Source organism: Aphelocoma coerulescens, chromosome 3 (assembly GCF_041296385.1).
Source record: "Aphelocoma coerulescens isolate FSJ_1873_10779 chromosome 3, UR_Acoe_1.0, whole genome shotgun sequence".
In the NCBI taxonomy this organism is placed as follows: Eukaryota; Metazoa; Chordata; class Aves; order Passeriformes; family Corvidae; genus Aphelocoma; species Aphelocoma coerulescens.
This window is the reverse complement of record NC_091016.1, coordinates 64,642,457-64,665,427: the sequence shown is the minus strand read 5'-3', so window position 1 is coordinate 64,665,427 and position 22,971 is coordinate 64,642,457. Positions and strand designations below refer to the sequence as shown.

At 40.7% G+C, this 22,971-nt stretch overlaps 1 protein-coding gene across 1 annotated transcript in view; it reads left to right on the top strand.

Moving 5' to 3' along the window:
• TIAM2 (TIAM Rac1 associated GEF 2) overlaps positions 1-22,971 on the top strand; it is a 168,201-nt gene that overhangs the window by 20,645 nt on the left and 124,585 nt on the right. The window contains exon 2 of the mRNA XM_069010622.1: positions 9,762-9,904. The gene's annotated coding sequence lies outside the window, so the exon portion shown is untranslated. The remainder of the gene's footprint in view (positions 1-9,761; positions 9,905-22,971) is intronic.

Below are 22,971 nucleotides of genomic sequence, written 5' to 3'. Positions count from 1 at the left end.
TTTTTTTTGTTGCTCAAAAAGAAGTAGAAGAGATACTCTGTGGCTCAGATTTATTTTACCTTAGGCAAGCAACCTACTGAGGTGCCTAAATTAGGAGCTTAGTCTTCCAGCCTCTCCATGTGCACAGTGGAGAGGGTTATATCCAGAGGGGATTTTGCTCAGTGTTTTCTTTTGGATGTGACTCTGTTATGCCCAGGGGTGGTGTAGCGTGCACTGGTTTAGGAACCCTGAGGGATGTGGTTGGTTGGCAAAGGACCTCTATGATTTATGATATGAGTTGTATATAATTTGTTTCAAAATACCTTTTTAGGAGCTAGCAGGTTAATTTTTTGTCTGTCTTTGCTCCATGGATAATGGGGTTTGGCAGTAGAGCTGTGCTCTTTAGTACAGAAAATCTCATGTTGTGATGGGACCTTTGTGAGGTCTTCAGTCCCTCTTGCTCTCTTGTACGCTTTGTATCTCTGGCCTTGGTCCCCTTCTGAAGGCTGCAGGTTTCATTCAGATCTCATGAAGTGTTTTGTGAGTTGTGATGTGGACTGATGGATTATGTGACCAGATGCCTGCAGTGCCTGGCTGCTTGTAGCAGGACTGGCTGAACCAGGTGGTCCCTTCCTGGCCTCAGATCCCAAGAGAGGGATTTTCAGCACAGACTCTGGATGTTTTATACTTTATATTGCGAAAATTGCAGTAATCCAGCCTTCTGCTGTTTAAAATACTGAAGGAACAACAGCAGAAAGGGCAGGCCATTAGGGTTTTAAAGTCTTTACATTTCCAACTGCATTACATTGTATTTTATATAAAATATGGTTGATAGAGGTAGTAGGAGCACCCTTAAGTATGCCTCACATATTCTAACATCATATTTTCACCTGTTTAGTTCTGGCCAGCCTTCAGTCATTCAGACAAAAAATTTCCAGAGTGTTTTTCTTGCTTCAGGCAGAAACCTCTTGGAAAGATTTTCAACAGAAGAACTCCAACTGTTTTTAAAAGAATGCATTACAAAAATTTAGAGAGATTTGTCAACTTTATTTAGCCAATCATTCCTTCAAAGCGTTGTTATACCTTCAGGGAGGAGTCAGGGTGCTTTTTGCAGCCCAGTTGAAATTAATACAGATCTACCAACCCACCAGAATTGGTGAAAATTGTTACCTGCACGTGCTCGCAAGAGCAGGTTAAAGGTTTGCTGATACAATCACTGAAAACTCCCACGTTATAAAAAGGGCTTCAACCTCACCAGCCTCTGTCTGTGCCTGGGGTGATGATTATGATGGGTGGTACTGAACACCCAGCTGGGTAGGTCCGTGATTCCTGCTACCTCTGCTTTGTTGGAGCAAAAGGTATCTGGGTGTTTAATAGTCTTCCAAATTCAGTAAAGCTTTATGCCAAGGCATACTTGAGGCAATAATTGAAAAATTGCTACTGTTTTACTAGGCATCATTCATACAGTTAATTCCAATGAAGCTGAGAGTAAAATTTATGCTTTAGTCCTTACACTGCTCTCAGGGGTGCCAGAGTTGAGAGGTGTGATGCCCAAAGTTTGGGAACAAGGTTCAATAAAGAACTTCTGTCTTCTACCTTTTTTTCTCCCAGGTTGCCGGAGACTCTATAGGATTGTACTGATAATTCTTTGTTACTTTAAAGGAGCAACTGTTGGAATCATAACTTCTATAGAGGGGATGGATGTATCTATTTTGTTTAAAAACAGCTAAGCATAAAAATACTACTGGGGAATTTTATGAAGGCTGCAATAAACCAACAAAACTAAGAATCTAATGCATGATATCTTCAAGCTGTTTAATAAATCAGGATAACACAGGTTGATGACTTGAGGGTGATGGCAAGACTAAGGTTATGTCTTAGTCTTTCTGCAGGGTGGGAATGAAGTTGCTGCTGATATATCAGCATTGCTATAGCCAGAGTCTAAAGGCTTCATGGAGTTTGCTTTACCTCCTCCCATTTTCTTGATCTCGCAAGAAAATTATTTATAATTTATAAGGACATTGAGAAGTCTTGCTTCTCCCTATCTCAAGCCCTTTTAAAATATTAATCTTGCTCAGAAAACACAAAATAGTGAGAAGTGCTTTAGATCTTTGCCTTCTCAGTCATGATCTCTGAGAGGCAACAGGAGCTTTTCTGAAAGGGAAAATTTATATTTACACAAGTAAGGTGGAAAGGAAGAGAGAAGCACTTTCCAGCCTCTAGTGCTGGCCAAGAAGTAGATCAGGATTGCAGCAAATAGGTAATTGTTTGCAGAGTGTAAATGACTGGGTTGTTCTTACAATCTTTCTGCTAATTTGTTTTGCTAACCATGATAAAGAAAAATATTTTGCTGCCCTTCAAGCATGCGTTCACATTTCACATCCAAAGGTGCATGTTGCCATGGATGTCCTTGCAGTATTTGTGATACACTATTTAGCATTTTCAGCCTCTTCAGATAATTAGGATAGTCTGTGTAGATTGTCCCTTAACACTACGACTGCCCATCTCAAAGCATGCTCCCAACAAAAATGCCACTAATTAAAAGTTGTGTGAGTGGAAATGTTGTCATCTGCGACAACTTCAGTCTCTTTATTTTGAAGAAAAACATAAGGGTTGTTAGAGTTATCTAAAACAATTAAGCAGTTCGGGATCCTGTGTTATAAAATTGTAGATAAGAGTTAATCAGTGTGACAAATTATAGGTTTGTCTGCCTGTCAGATGGAATTAATGGTGGGTGACCCAGGGAGTTTGGGTGCTGAAGTGAGAAGGAAGGGCTCCAGTGTTTCACTTTAATGTTTATCTTGATGTGCTGAATTTTTTTCAAAACACTTAAACAAAAGAGACTGAACTTGAGTCTATATTTCAGGTTAATACTTTGAAGCTATTTTTTCCCACCATTTCTGTTGCTTTTGATCAATTATGAATGTCCTGATGTAAATGCAGAATTAAAATACTAGGCTATTTTCTTGTGCATGATGTAAGGTCCAAAAATTTTTACGAGATGACTGTTCTGGAAGAGGGAAAAAGAAATACTTGGGAAAATGTAAGATAATAGAGTATTTTCTGAAGCATATATCCCTGCATGTGATCTGTAAAATGTAGATATCTAAGTGTTAAATATGGTACCTATCACCAAATGTGAACAATGAGCTGTTGATAATGTTGGTAGCTTTACAAAAAATATGAGGCTTACCTTTCTATATATGCAGCTTTTTTGCTGGTTTTTGTTCGCTTCATGCAGAATTTCACAGAAATCCCCATCTTTTTTCAGTTTTCAGTTCTTTTGAAGGGTTTTTTTTTTATTGGGGAGGGGTTTTTTGTTTGTTTGTGTGTTTTGTTACTTTTTACTTTGGGTTAGTTGGGTTTTTTTGGACTATCTTCTTTTTTGGCCCTGAAGATTACCAGATATTGTCTGTCTTTCCTGGGGTGTTCAGCCTGAGCTCTGACAGAATAATGCCACTGTTGCTTTAAGCCCATAGTGTTGCTTTATATAGATCTGGCCTGATTTATAGTGTTGCTTTAAATAACAATAAGAGAGTTCATCTCCCTTTCAGAAAAGGTTTATGACTGATCTCTGCCTGGCTCGGAATGTTTATTTTTCTTAAGTTGCCTCACTGCAAAAATGTTTTGAAATTGAGAGTCCCAAGCTGGTGATGGGGTTTATGCATCTATCGCTTGTGCTCTATGCAGCTCTAATCCCTTTAGCACTAGAAAGCTGTGGTTTTGTGATGGACCTCACATAGATCAGGCTCAATTCTGGCATTTCTGTGTCCCTTCCCTATCAGTCATCCAGTTTTTAAAACTGTATCATTGAACTGATCTATCAGTGTTGGCAAAACCATCAGAAGCCTCAGTAAGATTTGGTAACTGCTCCTAGTCCTTTGCAATAACACAGGCTTATTTTCTTTTCTCCATAGTTGATGATGAAATAACTTTGAAATAAACCATTTGAGAAAAAGCCTTTCCACCACCAGGGATAACGACAGAAGTGAAGGGATTTGCAGTAGATTGCTTCTGGAGGTTCTTAAAATGCTATGCATCAGTTTTCTTAAAAATGTAAATTTTAAATGTAAACCTTAAAATGCAGCATCAGCTTTCTTGCTTGACTTTTTCTGGAGCCATGTATTGATTATGTATTAAGTTGACAGAGGCCAAGGGAAAAATCCTTTCTAACCATGTACCAGGAGTCTGTGGGGCTGTGTTGTATTCTGTGTGGTGGCTTGTGCTTTGAAAGTGAATAAATAATGCCAAGTATGCAAAGAAGCATGCATGGGAGAAGGGATTATATGAAGCATGTAATTTAGGACATGGAAGAGAAAGCTCTGCTCTTCCCCCTCTGCCTAGCCTGGTTGTCTGGTCTGCCCCATGTCTGTCTTCCTAGTGTCACTTTCTGGTGACCAGGAGAAGGATTAGATTGCTCCTAAAGCTGAGTCATCACTCTACCTGCCACTTTTCAGGAGACCTTCCTGAACAAAGGGAGACAGAGCAGCAGGAGGATTATTTGCTTGAAATCACCTGGGGCTTTTATCACTCAACCTGTGGTAAGGAAATGGTGTCCACCCTGGTCACAGGGCAGTGGGCAAGGAGAAAGTCATGATATGGGAATGATTTCTAATAATTTATAGAGACGAGGAGGGGATTTTCATGGAAAGAGAAAAGTTAGCCAGTCCTTGAGGCTGTTCAGAACATCTGCAGACAGAATCGTGGCTCTAAGGGCAGGTGAAGCATGAGCTTTTCCAGACCAAGGGCAGTGTGACTTACAGTGCAGAGATACAGTCAAGGAAGGCTTACCTGCTTTTCAGGGCTAAAAGTCTCATGATCAGGCTGTAGATCAGCCTGTGGCTAGAGGAGTTTTGGTGGGATCTTAAAAAAGAGTGAGGAAACCTTTAAATAATGTTCTCCCTTTCTAGGGAATGTCTTCCTAGGTGGGGATGCTGAAACTGCTGGCTGGATGGGAGTATACCTGGTTTCAGTTGTGGTATGCACTTAATGCTGTGCACATTCCCATCGAGTATCAGTGTCATTCCTACCTCCTTGCCCGAGCCAACTAATTCAAGACTGCAGGTCTTTGGCAGAGCTTTGCGAATGTGTATTGAACCTCTAGGCTTGGTGTGTTTATTTTGTAAAATTACAATAATTTAAAAAAAGGTAGATGACTATGAAATTCAAGGCAAGAAAATGTGAGACTCCCTAAAGAATAAAGTAAAATTAAAAGTATCTCAGAAGTTTAAGATGGAAAATTTGGTGTTCTGTTGCTATGTTGTGGGGTTTTGCTCCTTCATTTGAAGTTGAATAAAGAGGAAAGCAGTTCAGTGCAGAACTAATTAATGTACATTTCTCTGGGGTTGAGTGATCTGTGTTCAGTCACACCTTCTTCAGGTAACTCAAGTGCATTAATCAATGATCATCTTTCTAATTAATCTGCTGAGTAGAGAGTTAGAGGATTTAGAGGATGATCATTAGTTTTGTGTAGAATCAGTGAATTAAGGGAAAGTAGTGTTAACAAGATGTTCCTTTCTCTCATAGGATCAGTCAAAGGTTAGGAAAAAGGTCAGAACTTTTGTTCATGTGTTGCCTCTGAAATGTAAATCATCAACAAAAATAAGAAAAAAAATTCAAGCGCTTTCAGAAATATGTTTTGAAAATAGCAAGAAAGGTGGGGAAAGAAATGCTTTGGGTCATCCCAGACATACATATCTGCTTGGCTCTGTTCTGCATCTGACAGAGCAGGGTAGATCCTGAAACTCCGCTTGGGAATGGGAAATTTCCTGAAACAAACACCCACCACAGGGAAGTGAGGTCCAGCTTTCCTTGTGCAGGCAGTTTCTGCCTTCTGGGCAAAGCTGCATGCTGTGGCACGGCCCTGCCTTTGTGGACAGGCTGAATGGAGGTGCTCAGTCAGTGCTTCCTTCCCAAGGACCAGAGGATTTGCTGCCCATGAGCAGAGCTGAAGCTCAGTGTGCCACTGGGCAGCCTGGGCTCCCAGGAGTTGGTTATATGCTGAATGTATGAATATACTCTGTTGTGTCCAGTATGACAAGTGGTGCATTTAGAGTTGTTCAACGGGGCTGAAAAAGTGGTGGGATTTTTTGTTTGTTTGTTATCTGTAAGCAGGAGCAGCTTTCCATGGTATTACATCTGATCTGCAGACTATCCCCAAATTTCTGTAGGGGAAAGGGGAGGGATGGCAACCCAAGGAAACCATGTCCAGCAAACTGATGGACTGCTAGAGACAGCTGCAACAGCTGCCACGAGCTAGTCACTGGTTGAACACAGATGTCACAGAAGAAGTTAAAACCTCTCTCTCTCATGATTGACAAGGCAAGGTCTGGATGTGTATCCTATAGACCTATTTGCAGTGCATTTTATAGGAGGGCACTGTGCTGTACTTGGTTTAGCTACCAGTGGCTAACCCTCGGGGGAACCACATGAATAACAAGCGTCACTTCTCTGCTCCTGTCTTGAAAGACCTGTTGAGGTTTGGTAGCAGCTCATACCTCCTTTTCCACACAGATGGTATACCACAGCTCAAGGGAATGGAGGTGTCTGTAGAGTTGTCTTCTGGAATTGCGCAGCACCTCATCATTGTACACTGGCTTTAACCAGGGGCTATAGTTTATAACGATGATGTCTGGCAACCCAGCAAAAAATCCCAAAAAACTCATCAGTCAGTGTTTGCTCCCTGCTTGTGCAGACGGCACCTGCCCTGAGTTTGTACAGCCCTTCCCAGATGACAGCTGAGGAACTACATCTGTGACTTAAGTGTTGCTATTGTGTGTATAATGTAATTCAGTCTTTGTTTACAGTAGAGCTGGAAGGGCCCATGGTAGCTTTGTACTAAGGACTTTGCTTCAGTGCCATGCCTGATAGACATTTGCTGGTGTTTATTTTTGTGTACCCCCCTGTTCAGCAGGAAAATGAAAATGTGAGTACAAGATGAATGACAAACCAAAGTTGTTACCATAGCACATACTGCCTAATCTGTGCTGTTAAGATTTTCACAGCTATGCCTACCTGTCCTTAAATAAATGACAGAGTCTAGGTGTTGCACGTGCCATGTTTAGTGCACGGGACTTTTGTCCTTGTTAGTTTGCAGGAAGCAAAAATCCCAGTCTGGGATGTGTGAGGTTTATGTGACTGTAACTTTCTCTTTTAAGTACTACTTTTTTTTTTTTTTTTTTTTTTTTTTTTTTTTTTTTTTTTTTTTTTTTTTTTGACACGTGAAAGATTGGGTTTTTTTCAAATTGATTCCTTAGGAAGTGCTTTGCCCTCGGTAGAAGTTTGGTGGGAATTGTTGTTAATAAAGACATTTTGGGGAAAGGAAAAAGAGAGGCATGTTTTAAGATCACTGGTGTAAGATGCCTGTTTCCTCCTAGACTGCTAGAAAAAGACACTTAAATGTGTAAAGATCTGTATGTATGGAACAATATTCTACCTTATAGATTTTTCTTATGTTAAGCCTTATTATTCAAAACTGTGCAGATCTGGGGAGACAGGTATTGCAGATCTGGCAGAGCATTGCTGGGAAGTTTGTATTCACTATGGCAAACTTCCTTCAATGTTTGATGGGCTGCTTGAGGGGGAGCATTGTGACCTCCCTAAGAGGTCGCTAACTGGGAGTGCTGGAAGCACTTCAAAAAACTTGGCCTTCTATCCTGGCCAGGAAGTTGTCTTCAAACAGAGCAGGGTATCATCCTTAATGAATATTCAAGTAAGACCTGCCTGGTAGGGAGCTCTTGTAATACTTTGCCATAAACTGGTTCTTTTGTATCAAAAGTAGTATACCATCTGCCTGCTATAAATGTTGCGTTCTTGTTTCTGCCTGTTCCAGTGCAGATAGAAATGTTTTAGCTGTACATTTACAAATCTGTGATGATTGAGTACTGTGAGGTCACCCTGGCTGTATCAGCTAACAGCCAGCTGCATTCCCCTGTAGTTATGGGCCAGCAAAAATCCAGGAAGGTCAGGTTTGCCCATGAGGGCAGAGTTTAACTCTGCATTGTTGAAATGACACATACATCCTGACACAGGTGTTGCATTTAGCTGTGTACTAGGTGTCATTTCATGTCTATCAAACCATTAGTAAAGAAGCCATGTCTGTGAAGAGCTGGAAATGTGGTTCCAGCGGGGAAGAAAAATGTTCGAGCTGCACTCTTCAGTGAGCTGGAACATGAGGAGAAGAAGAAGGGTGCTTTTCAGTTCAGGGATTTTGCAGATGAGAGCAAGCTATTGCCCTAGTCTTTTGAGTTTTAGTTGCTGGTGCTCAGGAACTGGGCCCATGGTGAAGGAAGCCCTGTGTGGCTTTGAGAAGTGGATCCATGCTGTGCCATTGTGTAGGAAAAGGAAGTATGACAAAAAATAAAGGTTGGGCATGGTAGCAGTGCTATGAACTTTGGGAAAGATGGTATCTGTGACACATGGTCACGACAGTGTTATCTGGATGCCATAATCATGGCACTTGCAGCCTTGTCCTGCAGCGCTTGGCTCTGTGTCTCTTATAGCCATGATTAGGAAGGCTTTTGTGATCTGTGCTCTAAATGTTCTGGGTAGATACATACACACCTTTCCCCACCAGCAGAGTAGGTCTGTGTATTGTATTTGGAACTTAACAAGTAGTTTTTTGTGTAACAACTAAGAATTAGTAATTACATTCTCTTAGTTACATTTTATTAGTCATGTTTCCTCTTGGGTGTAACTTGCAACCTGATAGTGCGTTTTACTTTGCTGGCCCACTGTTAATTTGTGCATTTTGTATGGTAGTTATGCAGCTTGTATTATTTGCTATTTTGTTTGCATTTTATTTAATGGAACAGACTTCATTTTCAGTGAAGTCAGTTTAGGACTTTGCTCTAACTCCACTGCCTTTGGAAGCATGAGTATCATAAGATTCTTGTGTTAGTTTTAATTCTGTTGTATGTCAGCTTAACTGTTGTAGAAATTAAGATATTTTTATGACAAGGTGCTGTGTGCCGTGAAGAAGCTGTTTAAAATCAGCTGTGCCAATTGGAACATCAGAGAAAATATTATAATACAGTCTGACACTTTGCAGAATGAAAATGACAGACTTTGTAGAGCATGAAGTTCTCCTTGCCAGCTTTTGGGAGCTCAGTTAGCCACTCTACTTGTTCAGTGCACATACACTGAGGATGGTGTCAGTCTTAGCATTTTCAGGCAACATGGGCACAAGAGTAGCTGGTTGCTCCATATTGGTCTCCCCAAAAGCAGTGTCTGGCTTTTCAGAGCCTGGCTTGGTTGGTGCAAGATCTTCCATGGGCGATCTTTGTAACTGATGTGCAGATATTTTGCAGAAGTCCTGGCTGGGATTTGATAGCAGCTTTAAATATGAACACATGGAAACAAGCAATCCTGTTGTGGTACAGGCACAGTTCGTGGTTAGTGCCACCACTGTAGAGAAGGACTGTGATGGTGCTTGCCTGTTTAAAGCCACCTTTCCTGGTTGAGTGCTTCCTAGATGGAAACCTGGACAGCTTAGCAACAGCTCTTCTTGAAGCACATGGTTGTAATGTGTTGTTTTACTGGTTTCTATTATTTTCCATTTGTACGTAGAAAGAAGTTTTTAGCTGTGAGCAGTCAGTGCAGAATGCATAAGTGAGGTATGAATTGATTGGAGATGTTTCTAGTTGCTTTTTTTGCATGAGAGCTGTTGCCTTGTTCATAGGAGAGGTTAATGATGTAGTTGGCAGTGGTTCAGAACAAACCTTATTTCTGTTTTCTGTATCTAGGGATACAAGTGTTAACAAAACAATTTTTTTTTTTTTCAGATTGCCAGCACTACAAAAATAGGAACTTCCAGCAAGAAGTTTTTCAGCTCTTGAAGCCACAAGGACACCTCACCCCCTCTCTGTGCTTTCACTCATGATGCAGAGGGAAAGAAGACATTTAGAGCGCAAATAAATTATGCAAGGTTTGTTTGTTTGTATTTTGTTGGTTTGTTTGTTTCTGAGTGGGTAAATTGCATTATGAAACATTATAGGCCAAGAGCCAGATAGAACCAGGTTAAAATTTGTTTTGGTCCCTGAGTCTTAATGTTTTGTATTGGTTGGGTGTTTTTGAGGCTTTAGAATCAACCAATAGAGAACATCAGCACAGAGGGAAATGTAGGCTATGTGAACTGTTTCTTTCAAGGCATTAATCCAAATTTTAATGCCCATGACTTCAAAATAGGTTGTATTTACGAAACTTCGGTCCAGACAAGCCTCCAAATCTGTAAACAGCAGAGACACAGTTTTCTATACTTAGCAGGGAAAGGGGGGGGTTTGGGCTTTTTTCTGCTTAGCTCACAAGAGTGTTATGATGTGGTAAATTTATCAGAGGGAAGGCATGAGCAGTTTCTGGTGTAGAGCGCATTGTTCCAGAATTAGACAGAAAATTATCAGCAAAGAGAGCCCTGCTCCCGATGTCTCACCTAAAGGACAGAGTGGCGTTGCAGTTTAATTCCAGAGATCATCAGGAGTCTGTCTGCTGTAGATAGAAATGTTGTGAATGGCACATGAGAGAGAGAGGGAGGTGCTTTGGTTGAGAGTTTGAAAGACCTGATGCAGCTTAGCTTATGATAGGGCAAGTTTCCTGCATCCTGTTTAATTTTGTCATCTGAAGTAAAGGGGTTGTTTTAGAGATTTTAAAAGACTTAATCTTGATGTTTTGTAAACAGGTGATGAGAGCATTTATTCAGCTTTTCATTATTTTTAATTGCTTCAGTATTGTTTGCTGTTATTAATAGAAGAAACTTCACGTTGTTAATACTGTGCTATCTACACCATATATGCTACTAGTTATCACAAAATCCAGACTTGTTTGGACTTCGTAGCAGGAATCCATTGCACAACCCTGACAAAGCCACCTTTTAGGAAGTTTAGGGCTATGGGCAGTTTGTGCATCACAGGGAAGGAAAATGGTTAGACCTCAACGCATCCTGTTCATTCTCATTTCCCAGGAGTTTGTCCAATGCAATCAGATCCACTGGCAAGGGATGCAGTTTCAGAGGGATTCGGTCTCATTCCATGCTAGGACAGAATTGCTTTTCTTTCCTGACAAAATATGTCGGGGCAAAATTGTGCTGAATAAACAAGGAGAATCTGTTGCAGAGTTACAGGGTTTTTTTCCCTGATGGACACATACCAGGCAGGTGACTATAAGAGCTGATTGTTATATAGTATTCAAACACTTGAAAATTAGTATGTGTGTATTCAGTTTACTTAGTAACCCACTCATCTCTTTAAACAGTGCATAATGGAGCAGTGCTACATTTTGTAACAACTTAGAGTTTTGCCACATGCAAGGGATTTAGGGCACTGATGCACAAACATATGCACGAGCTCTGCATTTGCCATTATTTGGCTAGCAGAATATTTGGTCACTTCTTCCCTAAAACAGGCTAGTTTTAATACTAGCTTATACATTCAGGATATATTATAAAATGAAAATGGATTTGGAGGCGTGGTCAGTGTTCTGCTGAACAAGATTATAACAGGTCTAGAAGGTCTTTCAACTACTGGAGTTTCCCTCCTCAAAAAGGTAAAGTAATACAAACAAACAACTCAAAAATAGTCAACTTCTAACTGATTTTGATAAAAGGACAGCTGTGAACTTGTGCCATTGGTTGATACAATTAGATTTACTATATTCCAGTGTGTTGTGCCATTCTTTATTGCCATAGGTTAAAAGTGTCACTGAGATTTTATGCACTGCAGCACTCATAAAAGTCCTAATTGGCTGTATTAGTCAATCTGCTGGGAGCTTGTGCATTTTTTGGGGTATTTTTTGTTTGTTTGATTGGTTTTGTTTGATCTGTGTTGATAAAAGGAAGTATTGAACCTGATTCTAAAATTTAATGATGCTACTGTCTGTTGGGGCATTTGGTCCCACAACCATTGGAGCCTGCTGGTGCTTTTTGCCACGTTTCAGTGCTTTGGGAGGGGATGCGCCGTTTATTCCCTTTCAAGTTCTTAAGCTTTTTAGCAGTAGGTATGTTTTGTTTCATTTTGTTTCATTGTGCCCACATGCAGCTTTCCAAAAAGCAGTGAAAATCCAGGGTGAGTTTGTCAGGGGCAGAAGGTAAATTTGAGAACCACGTGAAGGCATGTAGGAGAAAATTATGGCATACAGATTCCTAATGATAAACATACCAAGAGCATCCTAAAATTATAAAGCAGTGTGGTGCATTAAAGCTCTAATTTGCATTTTGGCTAAGGCGTAGCTGCATTTTTGGACTATCCCTTTAATTCGGTTCTTTTAATTACCTGCTGATGAGTTCCTGTGGTGGAAGCAGCAGGAGCTGTGCCTGCAGCAGTTTCCTGGCATAGTGGTTTCTATCAGACAGAGCAATGGGATTCCTAAGGTTACTTTGAAATCTGGGGTCTCCTGCTGTAAACCAGCAGACTGACAAGAACAGGAATCTAATTAAAAAGCCCAAGATATTGAATAAAGCTCACAAATGCCATCTGTTCAGCTTTTCGACCTGAAATTACGCTGTGAATCGCAGTAACAAGTTTGATTGTTCCTGCATTTTTGTAGCTGAATTTTGTTACAGCAGCCACCCATACAGGCAGAGTTGTGCAGGTTGTGTTAGTGTTAGTAATTGCTTGGACTTCCTGAAGTATTCCAGCAAAGTATGTTTGGGGAAATAGCGCTGGATTAAAAGCTAATCTCATGAGGAAGGCATTGATACCCTACAAGGCCCTGCACTGATTTACCAGCCTAGAGAATGCCTGGAGAGGGGGCAGCACTCCATCTGTAGACTTTTGCAACAAATTGTTCCCTGGTTAATGTAATTAAAAGCAAGGCCTGGTTATTTATCTCCTTTGCAAGTGAAAGTGTTACTCATGTGGTTGATTGCATGAGAAAATGCCGAACAAGTTTGTAGACTGAGAAGGAAAAAAGCCCCACCAAGTTTGTGATGGAATGATCAGGAAGCAAATCAAATGTGAGAAGAAGAAGACCCACCAGTATCTTGATGAAAACTATGGAATGGAGTAATCTTAAAAACTTTTTCAGTAACATAAAATGTTGGTACTGACAGTGTGCATTCAGCCTTCATACAAAAATGAAGCAGGGACATTGCAGAAAGAAACTCTGTGGCTATTTGGGCAAGCCCCCTGTGCCTGTTCAGGTGTAGTGTACAAGAGGAAATGTTCAAAACAGGCTGAGGAAGCAGAAGAAAACATTGGTGTACTGATGGAAGTCTTGTGGCCTGCTGTTAAGCTCTGTATCCAGGAAACAATTTCTTATTGACAGACAACAGTGGATAAACTCAGTAATTTCCTAAGAAACTGATTTCCTAAGAAAATCAATCTGATGTATGCATTTTTTGCAGTATTATCCTATAAGAAATCTATAAGGCCCTTAAGGCTTCAAGGTAAGATAATATTACTGTATCCAAAGCCAGCTATCTGTAGTTACTGCCTACCCTTATTTCCTAGTTGTACGTTGCTTTCCCCATTTCTTTGGTGTTCTCTGTCACAACCTCATGCACCATGGCCTACACACGTACAGGCACATCCACAGCTGGTCTACACCATCAGCAAGGATCTCCAGCCTTACTAAAGATGACACTAAATGTTAGGTGTGCATGACAAAGTTTAAGGATGCTACCCTCCATCCACAGGGCAGCTGTCTCTGTTACGTGTATCCAGTTTGACACCTCTTCAAGCTGGCACTGCTGATAGACTGCTGGGATGAAAGGATCAAAATGTCACCATTTCCCTGTGGAGCTGTTGGGACCATGGTCTGTGGACCATGGTACCATGGGAAGGGGGAACACTACTTCCCAGGGGAGCACACAGGGTGCTGACCCGTGACCCCACTGGGATAATTAGCAATGTGTCTGCTCTCACTCAGCAGGCAGCGGGATGTAGCTCATCCATCATTCTGGAGAGCCCATCCTCCCCTGCTATCACACGAGGTGGCAGGGGCAAGGTATGTGTCGGGAGTGCAGCTGATACGCTGTAAGCATTACCCCAGGGTTTTCCTGGTCTGTATGGCCAGGCCTTCAGCAGAAAGAGTGGTGCTCTGTGTTTAAGCACAGGAGCAGAAGGAGTATTTGTGTTTATATTTCTCTGAGAGGCATTTAACTGAGGTCACTGTTAGTCTGGATAGATGCTTGTTCTCCCATCTGAACCTTAGCACTGTCATCAGCAGTCTGTGGATATCCTTGCTCAATGTTCTCACAGCTGCTGCTCTTTACTGAGAGATGTACATCCCTGATAGAGAATGGACTGTCATTTGTGCTCCACATTCCTGTGTCCTGTAAATCTTGAAGTGTGATCTACTGGTGTATGTCTTCTACCCTAATATATCAGAGAGGTCTCTTTTTTTTCTTGAAATTACATACATCAAATATTCCCTACAATCCTCAGCCAAATTTGTATATAGAGTAGGCTCTTGAAAACCATGTTGTACATTCATATTGGAGAATGACATTTTAAAATCATTGACTGTGTAGTGCAGGATAATATTAAATAGGATAGCAAAATGGTCTTGGAAACTGGAGATCCAGAAAAGAAAATCATGGGTAGTGGATATTGAGAATCCTCACTTCAAAACTGAGTCAGTATTTCTTCTTTGCATGCTTGTGCCTTGCACACTTTAGATGTCTTATATGAGCGTTGTGGACAATATCAAAAAGAAAATTGTGGGAGATTTCATTGCTCTAAATGATAACATTTAAGAAAATGTTGCCTCTTTGTATTTGCTGTTGCAACCAAACTTGGTGCTTAGTCCAGTGCTAATGTTGCATACATTTGTGTGAACTGAAATTTTAATCACTGTTCTGTCTGCCTGTTCTTGGCATTGAAAAAATAATTATTAATGGAATTGATCAGAACAGGTGTGCCAAATATGAAGTTTTTATAAAATTAATATAAAGTACTTTTTTTTTAAAAAAAAGGAAAACCTAATGCATATAATTCACTAGTACTGGAGTTCACTACAATTCCCTGTAGTGACGCTAATCTGGTAGAGATTTCTACAGAAATAACTTCCTGCAGAAGTTGGTTTTCAGGTGGCTGGGCCAGTAAGTGTTGCCTCAGCTTATTCATTGAGGCCTCACGTGAAAGCTCTGCTCTTCATACACGGATACAGCTGCTGTTTAGGTTGCCCAGAGTGGGTAGTTTGTGTATAAATAACAGCTGCCACTGGAGTCCAGTGTCTTATGAAAGATATTTGGCCTTTAGGTATATTTCTCCTGTTGGACTTACCGAGCCATGTGATTTCCAGAAATGCTGTTCCTTTGAAGTCTCCGCAGCATATCTGAAGAGGTGACAATATAGTTGCAAAACACCCTTTGGCTTGGGACCAGAGCCAAATGGTGCCACCCACGTTCCTGCAAGATCCCGTGCACACTGATCACTGAGGAACTTACCTCAAGCCTTTAAAAAATAACCAAAAAAACAACCAACCAAACAAAAAACTACCAAACCCACCCCGGTTTTAGGAAGTGCAGTACTCTTGACTGAGTCGCTGCAAAGCTGAGTTTTAATGATCTTTTCCTACACTATTAAAATGCAACTGGTGCAAGAGCTGCTGTGTTGTGTTTTGCTGGCCATGAAACAGTGGGAAGGGCAATGTCCAAAACTGTCACGGGGAGTGATAAATCAACTACCCAAGCATTGAACCCTCAGCTTGTTGGCGTAGCAGGGGGAGGGCCAGAAATTGCATGGTTGAAGACATCAGAAGTAGTAATTAAAGCAATCTTATTTATTGCTTTAGTTTTCCATCTCAAAGCCTTTTCTGCTTTCTGAGTTGGCACAATAGATAAAATTCTGTTGCTATTGATGTTAGCAGGAAGTTTGACATCAGCTTTAATGGGACCAAGAGTTCACTTACAGTGTTTTGAGGTGGTTTGAGCATTAATACAGCATCTTTGTATTTTACAATAACTTGATTTGAAGGCAAGAGTGTAAGTATCCTTCTTCAGTTACCTTAAGAAAATCATATTTATTTTTGCAGTGGGAAGTTTCATGTAATTATAGCAAATTTTGTACTGATTTTTCTCAAAACTTCCTTTTCTTTTTTTTTTTTTTTTTTTTGGTCTTCAGGAAAGGGTGTTTTTACTGGCAGACTAACTTAAGAGAAAACTTAACACTACCTTGACTTCTAAGTTATACATAAGTAATAAAACAAGTATTATTTATTTTCTGCTTAGCTGACATGCTTTAGGTATTCACCAGCTGTGTGACTTCACTGAACTTAATGGTAAAATTGGACATGAAAACTTTGGAGGAAAACATCTGTCTAAAAAAAAATAAAAGTGTTGTGGAATGATATAGATGTTCTCCCGACTGCAGTCTTGAACCAGCCCTGCTAATTCCTCTAGTGGATAAAAAAAAGAATTACAAGAAATAATTACATTTGAAGTCAGTGTAATCCGCTTGTGTAGACTCCCGTGTATTCAAATTAGTATAGAATAGTTCTGCTCTATTTTCCATAGAAAATAATAGTCTAGGGATGCCTCATAGATTCTTAGTGTATGACACCAATATCCGATATATTTTTAATATACTGTATAGAGATCTGCATATGTGACTTTCATCTATATTATTTTCCATTAAAAGGCTGTATTATTAAGGGTGGGTGGGAATAGTAGAATATTAAATAATAATGAAATAGTGTGCTGAGCTATTTCTTCATTTTCTGGATATTTTTAACTGGTAAATTTTACTTGGATGAAAAGCAGTTTTCTATAATGTGCATTCAGTTAAACCCTCATGAGATATGTCCTAGCATTGCTTAATAAAATTCATGTTAAAATGTTATTGAGTTCATCTGGTTTCCAGGATGTGGTCTTCTGTTGCACGTTGGCAAACCTGACTGAAACACAATTATTTCTTTGCATCTGTTGATATCTTGCTGTAACATGAATAATAAGTGCTCTTGAGGACAGGAACTGAATTTTTGCTCTATCCATTACCTGACACAGTTGGAGCTTGTGGGAAGGGAACAGATGCTTTTGAGCCTTAGCAGAATAACACATGCTAACAGGATGTTTGTTATGTGAATTGTGCTAGGGTTAGTTCATAGAATCACAGAATGATGGAAATGTTTGGGTTGGAAGAGGTCTTTGAAGATCACCCTTAAAAGGCCACCCCCCTGCAATGAGCAGGGACATCTTCAACTAGATCAAGTTGCTCAGAACTCCATCCAAGCCTGGCCTTGAATGTTGCCAGGGATGGGGCATCTACCACCTCTCTGGGCAATCCAGTGTTTCACCACCCTCATCATAGGAAATTTCTTCTTTATATCTAGTCTGAATCTGCTGTTCTTTAGGTTAAAACTATTACTCCTTGTCCTGTCACTGCAGGACCTGCTAAAAAGTCTATTTTCATTTTTCTTATAAGCCCCCTATCATAAGGGAGGAAGAAGAGAAAGCTTTGGCAGGAGGTTTATTGCAACTTGGCATCTACATGACCTTCTTTTCCCCGGCTGTTGCTTGAGCCTTCACCACATACTAATCTTCAGTTTTCTTGTTTTCACAGCCGTTGCAGGTCCCCCCCATCTGTCCATACCCACTGTAGATGAACCATGACAGGACTGAGCAGCTAGTACCCAATAAAGCATATTTCCAGGTCACAAATAACCAACTATTCCATACCTTGTTGCCTCGTTCATCCTTTTCTCCTCTTGGGACCCAGAAGCCTGGGAAGAGGGAGGCCTTTTTGGTGCTTGTTCATTCCTTGCGTCAGCAGCATCTGGGTTGTTTCAGGAGCTCAGCAGATTGCTGTGCTAGAGCTTAGGAAATGATTGTACGATGTCTGTGTTGGTTTATTTCCCGTGTGTCATTTCCTGTGATATTTCTACAGAATAGCCCTTTCTGTGGCACAGGCATAAATCACCTGTGCCATAATGCTTCCATAGAAAATGGAGCAGTGCGTTATACACACAATGAGACTGTAGTGCTGTCTACTAATGCTATTAAATATACTTTATATAGTGGTAGGTTTCTGGAAAAACAAGAGTGAATTCCTCTGGGAGTAACAAAATAACAAATTTATGGACATTTTTGTCTTATTTTGTGATAACTCTATATGTATTTCTGTCTTTTGAAATGCTTTTGGAACAAGTTGAATTTTTAGCTAATGTACGTATTTTCTAGCTTTTACATGCTGTAATTTTTTTACTGTTGCCTTTGTCCTCACCAGAATATTTTTCATTTCTTCTTAAAATAATGTGAAATTAGATCAAAGTATTAGCAAATAGCACAGGATTGGCTTTTTACCCAGTATCTCAGACTCAGTATTTATCCAGACTATATATAGCTGATTGATTAAAGTGGTTTCAGGTTTTGTGCAAGTCAAGAAGCTATTTATGTGTGTTGGAATAAAAGCCATAGTGTTGAACAAGTTTTGATTATTCCCAGAAGTTGGAAATGAAAAGATATTTGATTTCCAAGTCTTTTGTAGAATCAGTAAAGAAAGATGTATTGTAAGATGCAGGAGATGAAGGGTGGGTTTCCTAAGTTCCTTGGACTTCATGGGGAAAACCAGAAAGAATGACAATATTTTAAAAATCAATATATTTTGAGGCCAGAAGGGATCCCTTTGATCATCTAGTTTGATTTCCTGAGTAACACAGATTGTGTGACCAAATTTTTTTTCCTCCTAAATGCTACAGTGGGGGTACTGTAACACGATGTATCAAACAAGGAGGCCATGGAAAAGAAATATGTATGGACCGATTATGGATGTTTCAGAGATGTTTATTTCTCCAGCCGCATGGCCGGGATCTGCCGAGGAACTGCTCAATCACGGGACCCGAGGGTCCTTGCCCGCGCAGGGGAGCACAAAACAACCAATGGGGAATGAGGCTGACCAGGGCAGGGAAACCCCGTGTCTCCTCCCCAGGGCCCCTCTCCCAGGGCTACATGGCAGGGGGAGGGACCCCGACACCTAAAGAAACATTAGTTCCCATCTTTTTGTTGAAAAACCAAAATACTTCAGTCCTTGATAGACCACTTCATGACTGCTGTATTGCTGCAATTCCCCCCAAACCCTGTTTTGCTTCTGCTGCTGTTGGTCAGTGCTGGAGGCTGGTTCTCCTAACTGGACCAGTGAGCCTGGCCCGCTGCGTCCCCTTCCATGTTCACTATGTGAACCTCACAGAATGTGCTGAAATAAGCAGTATGTGGTACTTTACCAGCTTCTGCTTTTCTGCATGTGTTTTGACAGACAATGCACCACATGAAATCCTTTCCTGCTGAATTAATTACACAGCTTATAGGAGAAGATGCAGCAATAGTGCTTGGGGGAGTTGAGCCCCATCCACCCCTTGGCCATCATTCTGCCTGGAGAAGCTCTCTTGTCCATGTACCCATCTCTCTTCTCCTTGTCTTTCCCCCTGCCTTTGACTGGGGATAAGGATACCACTTCAGCAAACCAGCGCTTCTCAGTTTGTAAATGAAAACTCCCATTTGTTGTGGTAATATGCCCTATGTGATTGTTTGGATGTACTTTACCAAGCAGTAGCAGGTGGCATTCTGCAGTAAACAGCCTGATTTTTTTAACTAGTTACCATAGCAGAAAACTGTAATAATTTCCCTAGACAAAGTCTTGGCATCACTGAACACTGTGGGGATTTTACCACCATCAAAGGGATCTGGGTCAGCACTCATTCACTGCTTTTTTATTTTTTTCTTTCTCCCCCTGACCTTGGCAACTTTGAGGAAGATTTGCTCTCCTGGGACAGAGATGCCAATCTGATTGTATTGCTGAATGTTGCCTCCTGCAACAAATGGGGTTTTTAACAGTATTGGTCAGAACCATTTCATTAGTTAAAATGTTGTGAAATTTTAATACCGAGGTTTTATAAATGTCAGGATTTGGAAACCTTAGTTACAGAGTCACTGCTTCTGTCTAGACTGTAGAAAGAAAAGAGTGAGTGTTACACTGTGAAGTGGTAGCTTAGTTTTTGGCAAGAAGTAACAAAATGTCCTAAGAAAACTATCTTTGTCGTGAAGATCAGTTCATATATAAATGCACAACTCTACTGTCAGCTAGCGGATGTTCATTCCAAACACTTCTGCAAGGAGTGCATGGAAAATTTATACTGTGAATTTTCCCAAAATGTAGTCTAAATCTGAGAAGGCTATTTTAAAGCAAATACAATATTAAAAAGTTTCAAAGCCATTAGTTTTAAACTGTGCATTATTTATATGGAAAATATTGCTTTTGCCTATTTCAGGTAAAAATTAATCCAACCTGCTGACACTTGCAACAATCATTTCTTGTTTCATTTTGGCACATCAGTTACTGGAGGCTTTTAGGACCATTGTAAGGGATAATAAGGTCATTTTCCTCCCACATTGCTGTTTTTTGCTAATTTGTCTGTATGCTTAACCTTCCTCAAGTAGCTTAGCCTTAGCTGTCCTTATACTTAGAAAGCTTTCCTTGACATTTTTACAAAAGTTTCCTCTCTGAAAATCAAGCTGATTGATTTCTTATGTCTTCTTGTTGAGGCTGACCAAGAGCTGATGCAAAATCTCTTTATACAAGCCTTTTATATACAGAAAGAATATTCTTCATTTTACTTTTGTTCCCTTTTTCCAAAGAGGTTTGTCCTTCCTTTTTTATTTCTTCAAATTGTCTATGTCTTCTTTTTAAATAACCGAACAAAGTAATTCTGTGAAAGTTCCAACAATATTTATTAAAGAATGATTGTATTTGAACATTTTAACAAATGAAAGATTATTTTACTTTTGTTTAAAAATTGCTGGTTCATACTGTTTAGTGGCTATATCTTTTTAGTTGTAGTGTCATTTCAACTTTCCTCATGTGTGCCTGAAAAAAAAATACACTGAAAGGAAAAAATAAGACTAACAACACAAAAATAATGATTTGCACATGGTGAAGAAATGTAAATGAATTGCTGCTTATTTAAGAAAACTGTTTGAGCCACTCTCAAAGCTCATTATTTTTTTCCACACCTGCTTTCATCATTATGTTTTATTCTGTGACTATTTATAAGTCATGCTTTCCAGCCAAATAGAAAAATGTGGATTTTGTTTTGCTTCACAATTGCACCAATATGAAAAATACAGGATGGAGCTGTTGTTTTTCTGGTGAAGATCGGGAATGTATCACATGTTCAGAGGAGCTTATCACCTAAAATCAGCAACTTAATTTGTAAATACACAGTGGGGATATTGCTGGCTAAAGAAAGGAAGATGGTAAATGAATGAAGTTACAAAAAGTTGTAATACATTACCTGTTTAATTGGATGATGGGACTTACATTTCTGTACTTGACTTCTGCAAATCAAATCTCCCACCTTGCACTTCCGAGGAGGAGAATGTGGCTTTTGGACGTTGTGCTGCTGTAGAGTTTCCACATGAAAATGCATTCAGACATTTTTGGTTAAGATAATGGAGCATTTGGAGACAGGCTGTGCAGTATCGGGTGTGTCAGGGAGGAGCAGTGGTCCCGGGTGGGGTTCCTGCTGGAGCTGCAGCTGGTGCCAGGGCCTGCCTGGATCACCAGATAGCAGCCAGGAGCCATTGGAGCATCTGCAGGAAAGGGGTTCCCTCCCAGGTTTGCCCCTCTGGTGCTGGCATCTGCTGGAGCACCTGTTAGATGGGCTGGGCTGGTGGGAAGATAACCCTCTTTGGAAGGTGGGGTGCTCAAATACATGAAGAGTTGTCTTCTGAGTGAACTACTCTTAATGTCCTTAAAAAAGGACTTGGCTGTGGCCTTCTCCCAAGTTCAAATCTTTGAAGTGGTTGTGGAAGGGTCTGGTGTAAGGAGTGCAGGCAGGGCCAGGCAGTCAGCACCTTGCTCTCTCTGTTCTCCTGTATGACATGGTTGCATGATGGTTTGCATCACCTGCAGAGTTCTTCTGCTCCTCTCAGCTGGTGGTTAGGACATGTTTGTACTTGTCGTCTCTATTTTCAGGGTGACAAACACCTGTCGACTTGGGTGTCATCAGTGCATTTAGCATAGGAAACTTTCTGTAGCAGGGAGACAGCTAGCTACAAATAACTTTGTTGCAGGGGAAAACTGAGACTGATTGATTGTCTGATTTCAGCGCTCAGTGAATAACTCTGTAATAACTAGTTTATATTCACTGCTGCGTTTTGTTTTCTGTAATAAACTGTTACAGTGGAAGAAAACCTAGCTGTTCAAAGGCTGCTCCAAGCTAGCTTTGATGCCATGGCACAGGTGGAATAAAAAAATGAAACAGAAGTGGATGCTCTGCTAGTCAGGGTGGGCAGAGGAACTTGGAAGTCCAAGGATGTGAGTGGAAGAAAGCCCACATAAACCTGCAGGATGGCAGCATGGCCATCCGTCTGTCTTGCAGGCACAGACCCAGGACATCCTCAGCTCTCTGTGCCCGAGAGATTGGTAGCAGGCAGCTGTAGCAGACAACATTACTCATCTCCTAAGGCATGTCATACAGACTGTGAGAGTGATGCAATGAGATAAGGGAGTGGGGAGAGCTAGGCGGGTGTGATAGCTGAGGATGTGTGACAGAGCACCTCCCCTCGACAGGATCTAACCCCACTTGCAGCTCATGTTCCTGAGCATCCAGCTTCAGAACAGTGCCTGCAGCAGAAAGCTACTGCTACCGGTGAACCAAGTGGGGCATGACCTGACCTGCCTCACATGGATAACTGGATGGGTTCTGGGGACTCATTATTGGGCTGCAGAGCAGGAACAGGGATCTGGGGAGTCAAGTGGGGTGGCTTGCATGAACCAGAGGAAGCAGGTTTGCGTTAAAAAAGAGACACATCTGCAGGAGGGAGAATGGGGATGAAGAATAGTTGTATAGCAGATAAAATTTGTGATGTTGATGCGAGAATAATGTAAGATAGGAAGAGGAGAGGTGATGGAAAAGAATAGCTAGAAAAAGAATACAGGAAGCATAGGAAAGAAATCAATATATGGTGTAGTTTATGTTTTATAATTACGTGGTGAGAAAAAGGTAACTGTGAGATTTGTGTCTCTGAATGAGAGACAGCTCTTGTATGTAATTTGAACAGCTCGA